At 36.4% G+C, this 13,158-nt stretch overlaps 1 pseudogene; it reads left to right on the forward strand.

Moving 5' to 3' along the window:
• The first annotated feature begins 6,259 nt into the window (after positions 1-6,259).
• On the forward strand, positions 6,260-11,120 carry LOC114724617 (phosphatidylinositol transfer protein 3-like; annotated as a pseudogene).
• The last annotated feature ends 2,038 nt before the right edge of the window (positions 11,121-13,158 follow it).

The raw sequence follows: 13,158 nt of genomic DNA on the forward strand, positions 1-13,158 counted from the left end.
ACGATACCTCCTTTTTCAGTTACATTTTTCTTTGCCCCACTGCTTTCATAGACACTTATTCATTATCTCACATGCCACAGCCCACAATGAGCCCAATCCCGTCTATGATCATCTCCCTGCTCTGTCTGTGCATACTGCATAGCTTCCTCCCACCATGGGCACAAGGAATCTAAATCCACTTATAGTTAAGTTTTTACGAGAATTTACATCCAGAAATTGATTCTCCCAATTCCTGTAGAAGACTTTGCAGTGCAGAGAAATAATATAATGAGTGGGATCTACATGAATGGATTTAATATATCTCAGTTCAAAGCCAACACCCAGTCTCCAAAAAAACAATAATCCTTCCGTCATTTACCCAACAAAAGCTATACAAAAGGCACCAGTCACGTTCTACAAGAGTCAGCTGAATGAACTGAATGGAAGCCCCATCATGTCGAGATGGTTTTTATTCTGCTCACTTGCATTCATCAGCAGGTTTGTCTTTGATTTCTCCCCGGCACTCATTTTGCTGGGTGCTTTGTTCAGGAACAAGCTGACCAACCTTCACATATTTTTTCAATGAATTTATACTCCCAGTCCTCCAAAATTACAAGTTCTTCCTCACTCAGACCTTCAAGATTCCCATTGATATCCTCAGGTTTAAAAGAAAGGAGGGCAAGGGCTCTGCTGCATTCTTTTCCGGCAAACATAGCATACGGTCCACCAGGACCATAAAATTCCTGCATGTGACCATGCAAAAAATAATGTTCATACAATATGATCTGGTAGCATCTTCAAATGAATCTAGAAGCACTACAGCATCGACTAATTTGATTCAAAAGTCACACACAAGGACAGAATGATAGCATTAATCAAAATATTCCAAAGCGTGTGTATAATGACGGAAAGAAGAAAAAGAATGCCATAACGTCATCTTAGTGCAAACTCAGGTCATATATGCAGATAGCAGATGACATGGTTTAACATCATTTCAAAGATTCAACGATATCATCCTCCCCGTAGAACATATGACTTACGGACTAACGGACAAGACTATGAGCTTGCTCTTTTCTGTATTTTGTGACACAATATTTAGCTATAATTAAACTCGTATCTTGGTGTCCATTTTCTTTTTGTCGAGCATACAATAGTTCAAGACAGAATCAGTTGAACAGACATATCAAATTAAAGATTTATCCGCTATCCTGAAGAGGCGCAAGCATGGGGCCAAGTCTAAATCCCAAGGAGGCGCAATATATAGAAGAAAATGAGAGCAATTGCTTGACAGTCAAACTAGCATACGCCAAACGTACGCATAAAATTCTAACCTTTCAATTCGTTGGCTTTTGCCCACCACAAATACACCCGTTGCCCGTATAAAATTTCACGCATTTTCATTCATTTTCCCATCCACCAGACAAACAGCAACGAAATCAATGAATTATACAGTTATCGACAACCCATAAAGCCACCCTGGTTTAATATTTGAAGCATGCTCAATTTGTAGCTTATAAGCCATCGCGAATATACTCTTGAGTTATGTTCATAAAACTTTCCTCCAGTTATCAGACAGTCACCGTTAAAACTAGAGTCAAACTTTCAAGTTGGGGAAGAAAAGGGAAAATTGGAGTACCTGCCGGCAGAGACATCGTAGATCTGGCCTCTGATTGACACTAAGATTGGTTTACTGGGGTCGGAGCCATTAAAGATTCGCAATTCCTGCTCAGTCATCTCTCCCAATTGAACCGCCTCAGGAGCGTCGACGTTCAGGCCATCCAACCCAAGATTGTTTGGAGCGGTAATGGTAGGAGGCCTATTGTAGTCTTCAGGAGAAACAAACATTCCGCAGACTATTCGGTAGACCATAACATCATAACCAGAATGGTGAAGAAGGCCGTGGGGGATAGGCCTGTGTACCACGTTATCGCCTCCATTACTGTCGAGTGCACACCCATTTGTCGAATAGCTAAAGCTTAAGGTCACTATGTGCGAAGGAGTGTTTGGGCACGGGATACATGGGATATCGGAATCGAAGCTCACAATGGAGAAGAAGATACGAGAATTCCCGGGTTCTCGCAGATAGTGGCGGGTGGGAGGAAGAAAGGACCGACGACACCTAATTTCTCCCACCAACCCACTAGCGCTTTGACGGTTGACATTCGGCGAGGCCGTGAGTGGAGAGAAAGGCATCCAATGGCACCTCACTTATGTTATGGATTTTGCCGAGCACGATTTAAATTTGTACAGTTTTAAATAAATAGGAAATTGACAAAAAAAAAGTATAAAAACTAAACTTAGAAATTATTTATTTCTAAAAACTGGCAACAAAAATAACACTCACGCCATAAAAATTTACAAATGACTCAAGAGTAAAACCTTGAGTCTCTTAAAAATAAATAATTGTGAATTTGATTCTGTTAAAAAAAAATCAGTTTTTTCTCTAAAAGGTTATATTTATAGACATTAATTTCTCACTGTCAGGGCTTTTTTGGAGCTCTGTTCAAAACGGGCTTTTAAGCAAGTTCACGTAAACCGAGACAAAACTCTCCTCACATACTTATCTCGTATTCCGTAAATCACGTTTGAAAAGCTACTTATAAGTCAATCCAAACAAGCCCTCAATCTCCCGATGAGAAAAGAGATAACTCTTTTTCAGAAACCATTTAATCAATTTATTTTGGAATATAAATGTTACTAGTATTTTGTTTTTTTTTAAAGTCAATTTTATTTAAATTCATATAAAAAATTACATAAAAAGATTAGTTAGTCACATTCAGTACCCATCACGGTATGGGGGGGGGGAAGCAGAACATACGTGCACCAAAGATAACTAAAAAGCTAACATAATAAGAACAGAAAAGAGACACAGCATTATACAAATTAAAGCAGATCTGCATTTAAATGGAGTCCCAGGTTGTTGCTAATAAACCCGAGACATCTCAGGTCTGAAATTACAAGTTACACCAACCATTTCTCTGCATTGCATGAACATTTAGTTGTGGCGCACATATTTTGTTGAAACTGCATCATATCACATGAATGGACTTGCAAACTTGGATCCAATAGATGACACTGTTACAAGAAATTGAGGCAACCTAATATCTCATGACATTTGTATCGTTTAAGGTGTCGAGATGAGTTCTAAATTCTAATACAACCACGCCAAAGATAAACAAATGAAAAATAGCACTGAAATTTCACATCAGCCATGTGACAACCTGCATGCTTGACACCGCATAGAAACAATACGAAGACAGGCATGCGCTGCATCATTAGTATCTTGTATTTACTGATATATAATATGACATTTATAAATAATTTAAAATAGCTTTGATGCAGCGTGACTTTGCCAAAAAGGCAAAACCCATTTCTTCTTCATAGACCCAAAGTCGGATGATGAAAATTATCATGTCCGATTCTTTTGGAGGATGAATCTATAAGAATTCACTTATCTCAATAATAAAAAAACCTACCTTGGCTTCAAATCTGAGCACAGAGCTACTAATATGAGTTGTACTTACGGGTCCAACCTGCTAATTCACAAAAACTGGTGGATTGATTTGGCTAGCCTATCAGTAAACAAATCTTTTTAACTCTTACCACCAGGCCCACAACCTACCACTGGTTAGTCCACCAACCCCGCCTAATTGACATTTATTTTTTTTATATTTAAATTTTTTAAATTATTATTTTATATTTATTCTATCTAAAAAATACATTATAATTTATTTGGTGCTTCCGATCAAATATTTTAAGAAAAACAAAAGTATCATTATATTTTTCAAGACATTGAATAAGAAAAAAAACAAAAAAATTTAAGTAAATAATTATTGACAGGTTAATGAGCAGCCTACCAACCCATCTCAACGGATTTCATCCAACCCATCTTCAAGCAATCTATTTATAACCCCAATCATAAAAATCCAATCCATCACGGGTCAACCCACGATCCGCTGACTGCCCATATTGCTGCTCTTACCGGAGACCAATAAGCACAAACTACATTCATCATGCCTATAAGCAGTGCTACTTGTAAGGTTCAACAATTTATACCTTATCTCTTTGTGAGTTGTTGTCTGCCGCTTTTTCATGATTGTTCAAGAGCTCGCTGGCGATCACCTTAAAAAGGATTCTTTCATGCTTTACTATATAAAATCTCATTTTATATAATTCCCTCATATATAATGTAAAATTGCTCAAAATAATTAATGCAGAGAACCTGACAGAGGGAGTAGAGCAACTCTTCCAGCGTCATAACTCCGAAATGGTGGTTATGTTTGTTTATCACATATCATGACATAGACCCATATCACGCATGTCACAGTTAATTCTGCTCACTCCCTTTGGTTCAGTGTGTAAGACTGACGTGATAGCCACTACACCACTGCAGCAGGATGACCCCCCTTGGTTCTTTACAGTTCTCGTTCGATCTAAAACGCAATATTCAACTTCTTTTACACACACACACACATATATATTTGCTGTAATTAATCTAAGAACTAAAAGAATTTTATTAGTTAAATATAATATTTCAATTTATTCTCTCTCCTCACTTCTAAACTATTTTTATTGATTACACATAATAAATGAATTTTTATCAATAACAATCATGATTGGACATTTTAGGGAAATTTTAACTTATAATTGTCACAAATAACTAACCAAACAAATTTCTTTAACTCACTCATAGTTAAGTACTCCCCTCCAGTCCATAATATGAGATGTTGGTTGGACGAAAATTACAGTCCAAAATATAAAATGTTGTCAAAATAATTAATGTAATTTTTTAACTTCTGCCTTCTGTTAAATATAAGGATCCAGTTAAACTTTTATCTCTTGATATTGAGAAAAATTTTTAATTTCTTATATTATAAACTAGAGGGAGTAGCTCTTCAATTAAGAGTGAAAATGATTTTTTTTTTGGGTCAGTTTCAAGAGAGGCAACTAATATTTTCAGTGCCAATAAGCCGGTTAAAACTAGTTTATGGGTCTGTGTTGGGTCAGTGTTTGCTAACCCAAAAACAATTTAAAATGAGCTTAAATTTTAAAATAAGCTGGGTCGCAAATCAGACCTGTTTGGCAGAGCTTAAAACCAATTGGGCTTATGTTAAAAAAGCTTATCTGAACACCCAATTGCCATAAGCTGCAAGAAGGAGCTTATGACTTAAATCAGAAGAGCTTTTGGCGGGAAAAAGAAAATTAAGAAGAGCCGTTTTGCAATGTCAGATCCTTTTTTCCTCCCACTCTCACGAGCATCACTTTCGTTTTTTTTCACTTTATATACCTGAGAAAAAAAAATTTAATTCACTTAGTCAGTTTCACTTATTCATATTAAATTAATTTAAATTCATTGTCTTATGTCAATTTATTTTTTTTATTATGTTTCACTTTATATTTAAAATATTTTTTATGATTTCTCTAAAGTTTTCAATTTTAATTCACTCATTAAATTTTACTTCTTCATTATATTTCTCAATTCTTTTTTTTTTTAATGTTTCACTTTATATTTCAAATATTTTTTATGATTTTTTAAAAATTTTAAATTTAATCCACGCATTAAATTTTATTTCTTCATATTAATTTATTTAATTTTATTGTATTGTTTGAAATCAATTTTTATCATGTTTCATTATTTAATAAAACTCTATACCATTTTGTAATTTTTCAGTCAAACTTACTTTTACACAACTATAATCCAAACAAGCTTTTACCAATCTCACTTTTATAAACTAACTTTTTTAAACTCCAATCCAAATACAATTCAGCTTATCCAATTTAATTTTTATCAACTTTATTTTTTATAAGCTAATTTTTTTTATAAACTGCTCTTCCAATCACTGAGCCACTGTGTCTACTGTCTAGAATTGGATGGAAGAGAATACCGGGTGATCGGCATTGTGGCAGCAGAATTTTTGTAAGAAAACGGCCAAAAGCAAAAATACGGGAAGCTTTGATGACGTGGCACATCTATATGTGTATTGCGGGAAGTGACGAAGAAACATATGGGATCGTAAACATTCGCGTTGGTATTGTCACTACTCCGGATCACGCACGTGGCGCGATTGCAAAGGGCAGCCAGCCACCTGCTATTCCCGGTCAAGATCAATCCCGCTGGGCCGTTCCTCTGTGACATATGTACGTCAGTCCAGGCCTGAACACTTGCCACGTGGTGACTTGTCACGAAACGTGATGTTGATCTAACGGCTAGTTTCGGCCTTCTCGTTCCCTCATTCGGTTTCGGACCTTCGAAGAAACATATCATATCAGGCAAGAGGCAACACATTTTTGCTTTATTTTCGCGCTTTACCGACGTATTTGCCAAGGTGTATGTCCGTCTGATTCTCTGCAATAGGTAAGAATTTTCTGTGCCTCATCTTTACCATTATAATCGCTTCGTCCTGACAATTCTTTTGGGCGATTTTGTCAATTCCGGTACTTACCACTCTCTCTCTCTCTCTCTCTCTCGTTTGGCTTTTCTTTTCGTCCTGTTCACTTGTTACTACGGCCTGTGTTAGCTTGGGGTCTCCCGGAGAAACCTGTGAAGCGAGTGGTTGGTTGGTTGGACTTCCAACTCGTCGCCCCGCGACATGCGTGCAGTAATGACCCTGGTTTTCACAATTTGTGGAGCGGAATGAGTATATCTCTCTAGGGACGAGTTAATGAATTGCATGGGGTCATTTGATTTTTCGAGGTCTGAAGAACTGATGCTCAATTGCTCATGAACTGTTTGTATGGTTGTATCAGTGTTTACATTTATGGTTGATATGATTATCTGGTTGCAGTGAGTGATCACTCCGTGTAAATTCGTGTATTTTTGTTGATTTCTTGATCTCATCCATGCCTCATAAATCCGTGTCTATTCATCAAACATGACCTAAAAGCCATTTACAGGGCTTTTTGTCTGTATGAAATCTTGCTATCTCTTCGGCAATCTCACTCAGTCACATTTTTTTAAAGACACGGATCAAACATGAGACCTAAAGTATAGTTGATTGTTCTTGGGACCATTGGTAGAGCCCTTTAAATTTGTTTAGTTGAAGAGAGATGAGGTGACTGGGGAAAACAATTGGCACTCTTAGTTCATGCTTTCTGGGGCTGGGTGCGTTTGCTACTTGACTTGTGGTACGCAATGCGGGGTAGCCTGGTAGGCCACATGACTTTTTGTTATTGCAATGTTTGTGGGATGCAATAATCTAAAGGAGGGGGGAAAGCTGCAATAATATATGACTTAATGGTGAAATTGGGAGGGGCTGATTTGAAATCAAACGTCCAAAAATATTTTTTGTGTGAGTGTAATCAGTCATTTTTACCCTGCTTTGACAAAATGACGAACATGGCAGTTTTGGGTTCAAATTTAGCTCTGATATGCCGTTCAAGTTGAAGCAGTCTATAAAGCAAGCATTAGTTGGGGAAAACATGAATGTCTTTCAGCATGCTTCATTTTTTTTTTTTTTTGGGTGGTTTTTCTTTAAACATCTTTGGTAATGGAATCACCTCCTTCTCTATCATTTCTTTATTTCTTCTCCTATTCTCCTTACCTGTGACGTTCACTGCATAAAGAAATTAAATATGCAAATGTAAATTGATCAGTTAAAGGATTCATGTACTTGCCCTAAGCATCTGGGACTGAGACTTTTTGCTGGTCTGGTGGATTCAGGCTGTGTTAGTTTGATAGGGATCTGAAAATATGGCATCCCTGAAACTGAAAGGAGGTGCAACAGAAAAAGCGTTGTCTCCTGTAGAGCAGCAGGCCAAGGTTAGCCCATTTGATAATATTTGGCTTCTTTTTATATCATAAAGGAATAAATTTTACTTTTACGGATATATATTTTCTTTCCGTCTTTCTATCGAACATTCTTCATTTATCCATTTGCTTATAAGGAAATTAATTCATTCTTTTTAAATCTCCCACCTGCCAAATTACAACGTTGACCATGGTGACGCAGTTGGGTATCTTTCTTGAATTTGGGTGAGGAGGAAAACTCCTTGCTAGCTAAAGATCAACTAAGATGTTCAACTAGATCGATAACTTGATATAGCATTTTAGGGGAATATTTTGTTCTAGGCTAATTCATTTCCCCCTTCAGATTGGCGAAATCAGAAAGATTATTGGTCCAATTACTGATCAGTTCCCAGCATTGTTTTCGGATGCATCGATACTGCGGTTTCTCTCAGAGCACGAAACTGGAACGCCAAAAAACTGCAAAAATGATGAAAGAAACTTTAAAATGGAGGGTGGAATACAGGCCAGAGAAGATTCGATGGGTAAGCATAATCATAAATTCTATTTCATTTCTTTGTTTGAAATGATTGCAAGTCAATCCTGAAGAGTATGAAATGTGGCTGTTCTCTGAATGCGTTGTAATACAAATACTGTGTTAGAAATTTTGTCGACTCGGATGCATATAACTCGCCTAATAAAAGAATACAAGACCCCAACAGCCACCCCACCCCCCAAAAAAAGAAGAAGAAGAAGACAGAAGTTTCACTGTCTTTGCGGTTCATTGGAATACCGAACGATTCATAGAACTAGAAAACAAAATCATAGACCTTGAACATTGACTTAACAAACGCGTGTGAGAAGCTTTTAAGCTGGAAGATGGGTGATACTTAAACAAGATGGCACGTGTCATCAGCTCTTTTAAGCGTTGGAAGCCATATAAATTAGGAGGTTCTATCGGGCCAGATCTCTCTTTGTGGCTCGCTTTTGATGAGCTTAATTTTTCCTTTATTTTTTTAAAATCCAGTTGTAGATAAGACTGCACTTTATGGTTGAGATTCTAAAATATTGTGGTAAGTTACGTTCTATGGCATATATGTGCAACTGAAAAACTAATTTCTATCTGTGCAATTAGGATGATGTATCTTGCGAAGCTAAGACTGGCAGGCTGTATAGAGCTGACTTCTTGGATAAGCAAGGGAGGATTGTTCTTGTGATGAGAGCAGGTGTTCAGGTAGTCGATATGGCTGTATGAGAATTCACAAAAGTCAGTGGCCTCTATTTATTTTTGGGCATAACGATTCTATAGTGTCCTTTCTTATAACGTTCTTGTGAAGTTTGGAGAGCACTATATGAGGAGTAGGAATGTGTATGATTATCTTACCCTTTTTTTTCTTTCTTCTCTCTCCAAATTTTACAAAAACTCAACAGTGGAAACTTTACTGGACTTTTCCTTCGTTTTTTATGGTGGTAACTGACTATTTTTATTTTGGATGTCATTGTTTTTTTTTTTTTTTGGGAAGTGGTTTTTGGATTCACTGTTAATACAATTAATGTTTCATTTCCTCAATTGTGACCGACCCTTTTTTCCTTGTCAGAGTACAAGTTCCGCAGTAGAGCAGATCAAGTACTTGGTCTACTGTATGGAGAATGCCATATTAAATCTAAATTCTGATCAAGAACAGATGATTTGGCTTGTTGATTTTCAAGGGTGGAGCAAATCAAGCGTATCATTAAAGGTTACTAAGGAGACTGCTCAACTCCTGCAGAATCATTACCCTGAGAGATTGGGCCTGGCAATCCTATACAACCCACCAAAATTATTTGAGTCCTTTTGGACGGTATGCTTTCATAAGCCTCATAACATCTCGCTTTCTTTTATCATTGTCTAGAAGACATTTTTTGATTAGCAAATTCGCCTGCAAGCTGCTGATGTATTTTGTTCTTCTTGAATCCTAGAACTATACTTTCACGGGCACACGAGTTCACACCTGCCATCATCAATATTTTTTCTTTCTTATTCATTTTGCTCTTGAGAGAGTGAATAGAATTTGTGTCTGACGCTGTTCATCAGTGTTTACAAGAACGTCATGTGCTGTGCAATGTGCACAACTATAAAGATGAGATGATACATATTCTACGTGACAGGATATTATTGACTTGGCTGTGCACTGCTGCTATATGATTTTAATATAAGCAAGGCATAACTATATTCTACAGTGGAAATGATCTCATTTAAAACTTGGTTGACACCATCTTAAAGTTATGTAATTGCTGGTGCAGCTGCCTGCAGTTAGCCGATGAATTTTGCTGCCAAATTTTCATTAATTTCCATTGTGTAAATGAGTATCATTGCCTTGTCCATTGTGGAGTGCAACGCTCTTAGAAACCAAGAACTGAAGATTGAGACCAAAGTGGATAGTATATGCATCTATGTTTTTAATTCGAACTGGAAAAATTGTAGACAATAGCAAAAATTGCTGGCAAATGAGCTTTGCCATAAAGCAGAGCTTCAGATGTTGATATCCCCACCTCGGGGGTGAAATTTTATGCTTGGTCTTTCTTTCTGCTACTCTTTATTGTGAGTTATGTGTGTTTTTAATGTTTCATATGTTTGCCTTATGTCTGGGACAGATGGTGAAACCTTTTCTTGAGCCTAAAACATATAGAAAAGTGAGGTTCGTCTACCCTGAGAACCCAAAGAGTCGCAAGATAATGGAAGAAGTGTTTGACATGGACAAATTGGAATCCCGTTTTGGTGGGAAAAATCCGGCTGGATTCAACTATGAAGCTTATGCACTGAGGCTGAGAGAAGATGACAAGAAGATATCTGATTTTGCTGACTCTGGTTGTTCATCACCAACTGTACTGCAGTCGGTGATGGCTGAGACACTGCAGCCAGAATCACCAGCTTCTGAAAATGGTTGCCAGGATGAATCATCTTGTGATGAAGCAGATAGCTCAAAAGCGGAGAAAGAAGATGAAACTATACTAGGCCAATCACCTTGCTCTCAAGATGACGGACAGGATGCTAAGGTCGGTGGAGTGAAAATTGCTCAGGCAGGCTAAGCTAATTGGTGGAATATTAGTCAGGGCAAGCTATATCATTCACTGGGCTTTCACCTTGCTCTCCAATAAAATTTGTTTCTTTGTTTCTAACGATTCACTAGGCTTTCAGAGTAACAAATAAGAAAGGGGACATGGTAAAAACTGAACAAGGAGCACTCATGTGAGGACAAGTGAGAAGTAAGATATCACTTGATGAGCGGGAATAAGTTTCTTAAGATGGTATTTTCTTGTACCCTTGACAGAGGGATTCAAAGTACATGGCTTTGTTAAGAAAGCATCGAGTTTTTTCCTTGTAAATTAGTACAATGAGATTCTTAAATTGACATCAATTTTTCTTCTTTTCATGAGCTGAAAAAGGGAAAAGGGTGCTAATCAATTGATGCTTTTCTGAGTCTAACTGGCAAGGTATAGTTTATAAGCAAAAGGTAATCTGTGTAGCTCTGCAAGGACTGTTATATTACTTAAGACAGGTGGTTAGCTTTAACAAAAATAATAATGAAATCAAATGGTTGATTAATTACTGTCCTGTTGGCCGCTTTTTGGCTGGGGCATCTTCTGGCTTTTATTGAGTGGGCGGGCCGTCCGAATTGATTTAGAAGAAACGAGACAGGGACGTCTAAGACGGCACTTCTAGATTTATTATATGTTCAAACTTCGAAGAGTAGGGACGAATAACCAGTGAATTGCGGAGCTAATGCCTATTGTCTGTTATAACTCCATTATCGTCATTACGTTGGTGATTTTTCTTAATAAAATCACCTGATACCTGATCTAAAAGTTAGACGAGTATCAAATTTTTAACCGATTAGGGTGAAACCAATTTGGTGAATCAATTATTATTAAAGGGGAAATACTAAATTGAATAAATTTTATCACGGGCGAAAATAAAAGAATTTTGTGGCACAAAAGACTTGCCAGTTGCCAGTGGGGAGAGGCGAGGGCAAGGCGATTCGCCCATTCCATCCAATAATTTATGTAAACACAGCCAAAAAAAAAGTCATGTACACAGAAGGTCGGATCTGAGGAAAAAAGACTGATTATTCAACGCTGTGCTGTTGTTCTTCAATATACTTGAATTTTATATTTTAGATTTTCATTCTAATTATTTGAATTTTATTTTTTATTTTTATATTATTTTATTTGAAATAAATAATACACTGCATATACAAAACAAAATAAAATCTTAAAATTAGTTGGATAATATGAAAGAATCTGTTTTCCTTAAGGGAGGGTATGCATCTCTTCACTGATAGAAAAGATATCTTATAAAATCCTGTGGAAGTGCGTGATGGCCACCGTCCTAATATCCGGCGACCTAAGTCAATTAATTAATGTAATAATAATATGATACTACCTCCTTCTTTAATATAGACCTTATTTGATTTCTATTTTGGTTCTAAATATAAAATCCTAATCCATTCTGTCTATCATATTGATGAATTTTTTTTCAAGATAATCTTTCTAATAATAATAATTCTAATCAATATGCTTGATTAGTAAGGATACTTTAAGAAAGATAACATCTATCCATTACAAATAATTAATTTAATTTCTTTCCTTAATCTCCTCAAATTTGTCAACCAGTTCTTAGAATTAGGACCGGAGGTAGTATTACACTATTATGTATTTTCAACAGAAGGATTGGTCGTAACGTTTACTCCACTTTCATGATAAATCAGTTTTTCGGTTGGATTGATTATCTCGTCTTGAAATAATATCACTTGCCATCGTAACTTGTTTGATTATATTCCAAACAAGCTTTGACAATTTAAACTCTCGGATAGGAACAGAGTTCAAATCCTTAACTTAAGGGGCAAATCACTTCATGTTTGGATTTTTTTCCCAAATACAAGTAGCCAGTTTAAAGTAGCATCATCCACCGATATCAAGTTACAAGACAAACTAGCTTATCTTCAAATACTACTTTCGGTCCTAATTATAAGAGTCAGTTGACTAATTTGAGGAAATTAAGGAAAGTAAGTTGAGTTAGTTATTTGTCCTAATAGGTATTGTCTTTCCTAAAATATCTTTACTAATCAAGTGTATTAACTAGAACTATAATTTTTAGAAGGACTATCTTGAAAAAAATTGAGTAAATATGAGAGACAAAGTGGATTGGGGTCTTATATTTATGATCAACATAAAAGTCAAACAGGGTCTTATATTAAGGACCGGAGCTAGTATTAGGTAAAATAAATGTTGTTGCGTCCAAAAAAAGTCAACGGAAAAATTAATAAAATTCATCAAAATGTTTGAATCTGTCTCGATGACACTGAATATGTATAAATATTAAATATATACTTCCTCCAAAAACTGGGCTCTTATGGCGGGATGCACTCCTCGAAACACCAGAAGGTCAGGATCTGAGGAAAAAAGACTGATTATTC

Source organism: Neltuma alba, unplaced genomic scaffold, assembly GCF_004799145.2.
Source record: "Neltuma alba isolate B1F8T4 unplaced genomic scaffold, ASM479914v2 tig00012194_pilon, whole genome shotgun sequence".
NCBI classification, from domain to species: domain Eukaryota; kingdom Viridiplantae; phylum Streptophyta; class Magnoliopsida; order Fabales; family Fabaceae; genus Neltuma; species Neltuma alba.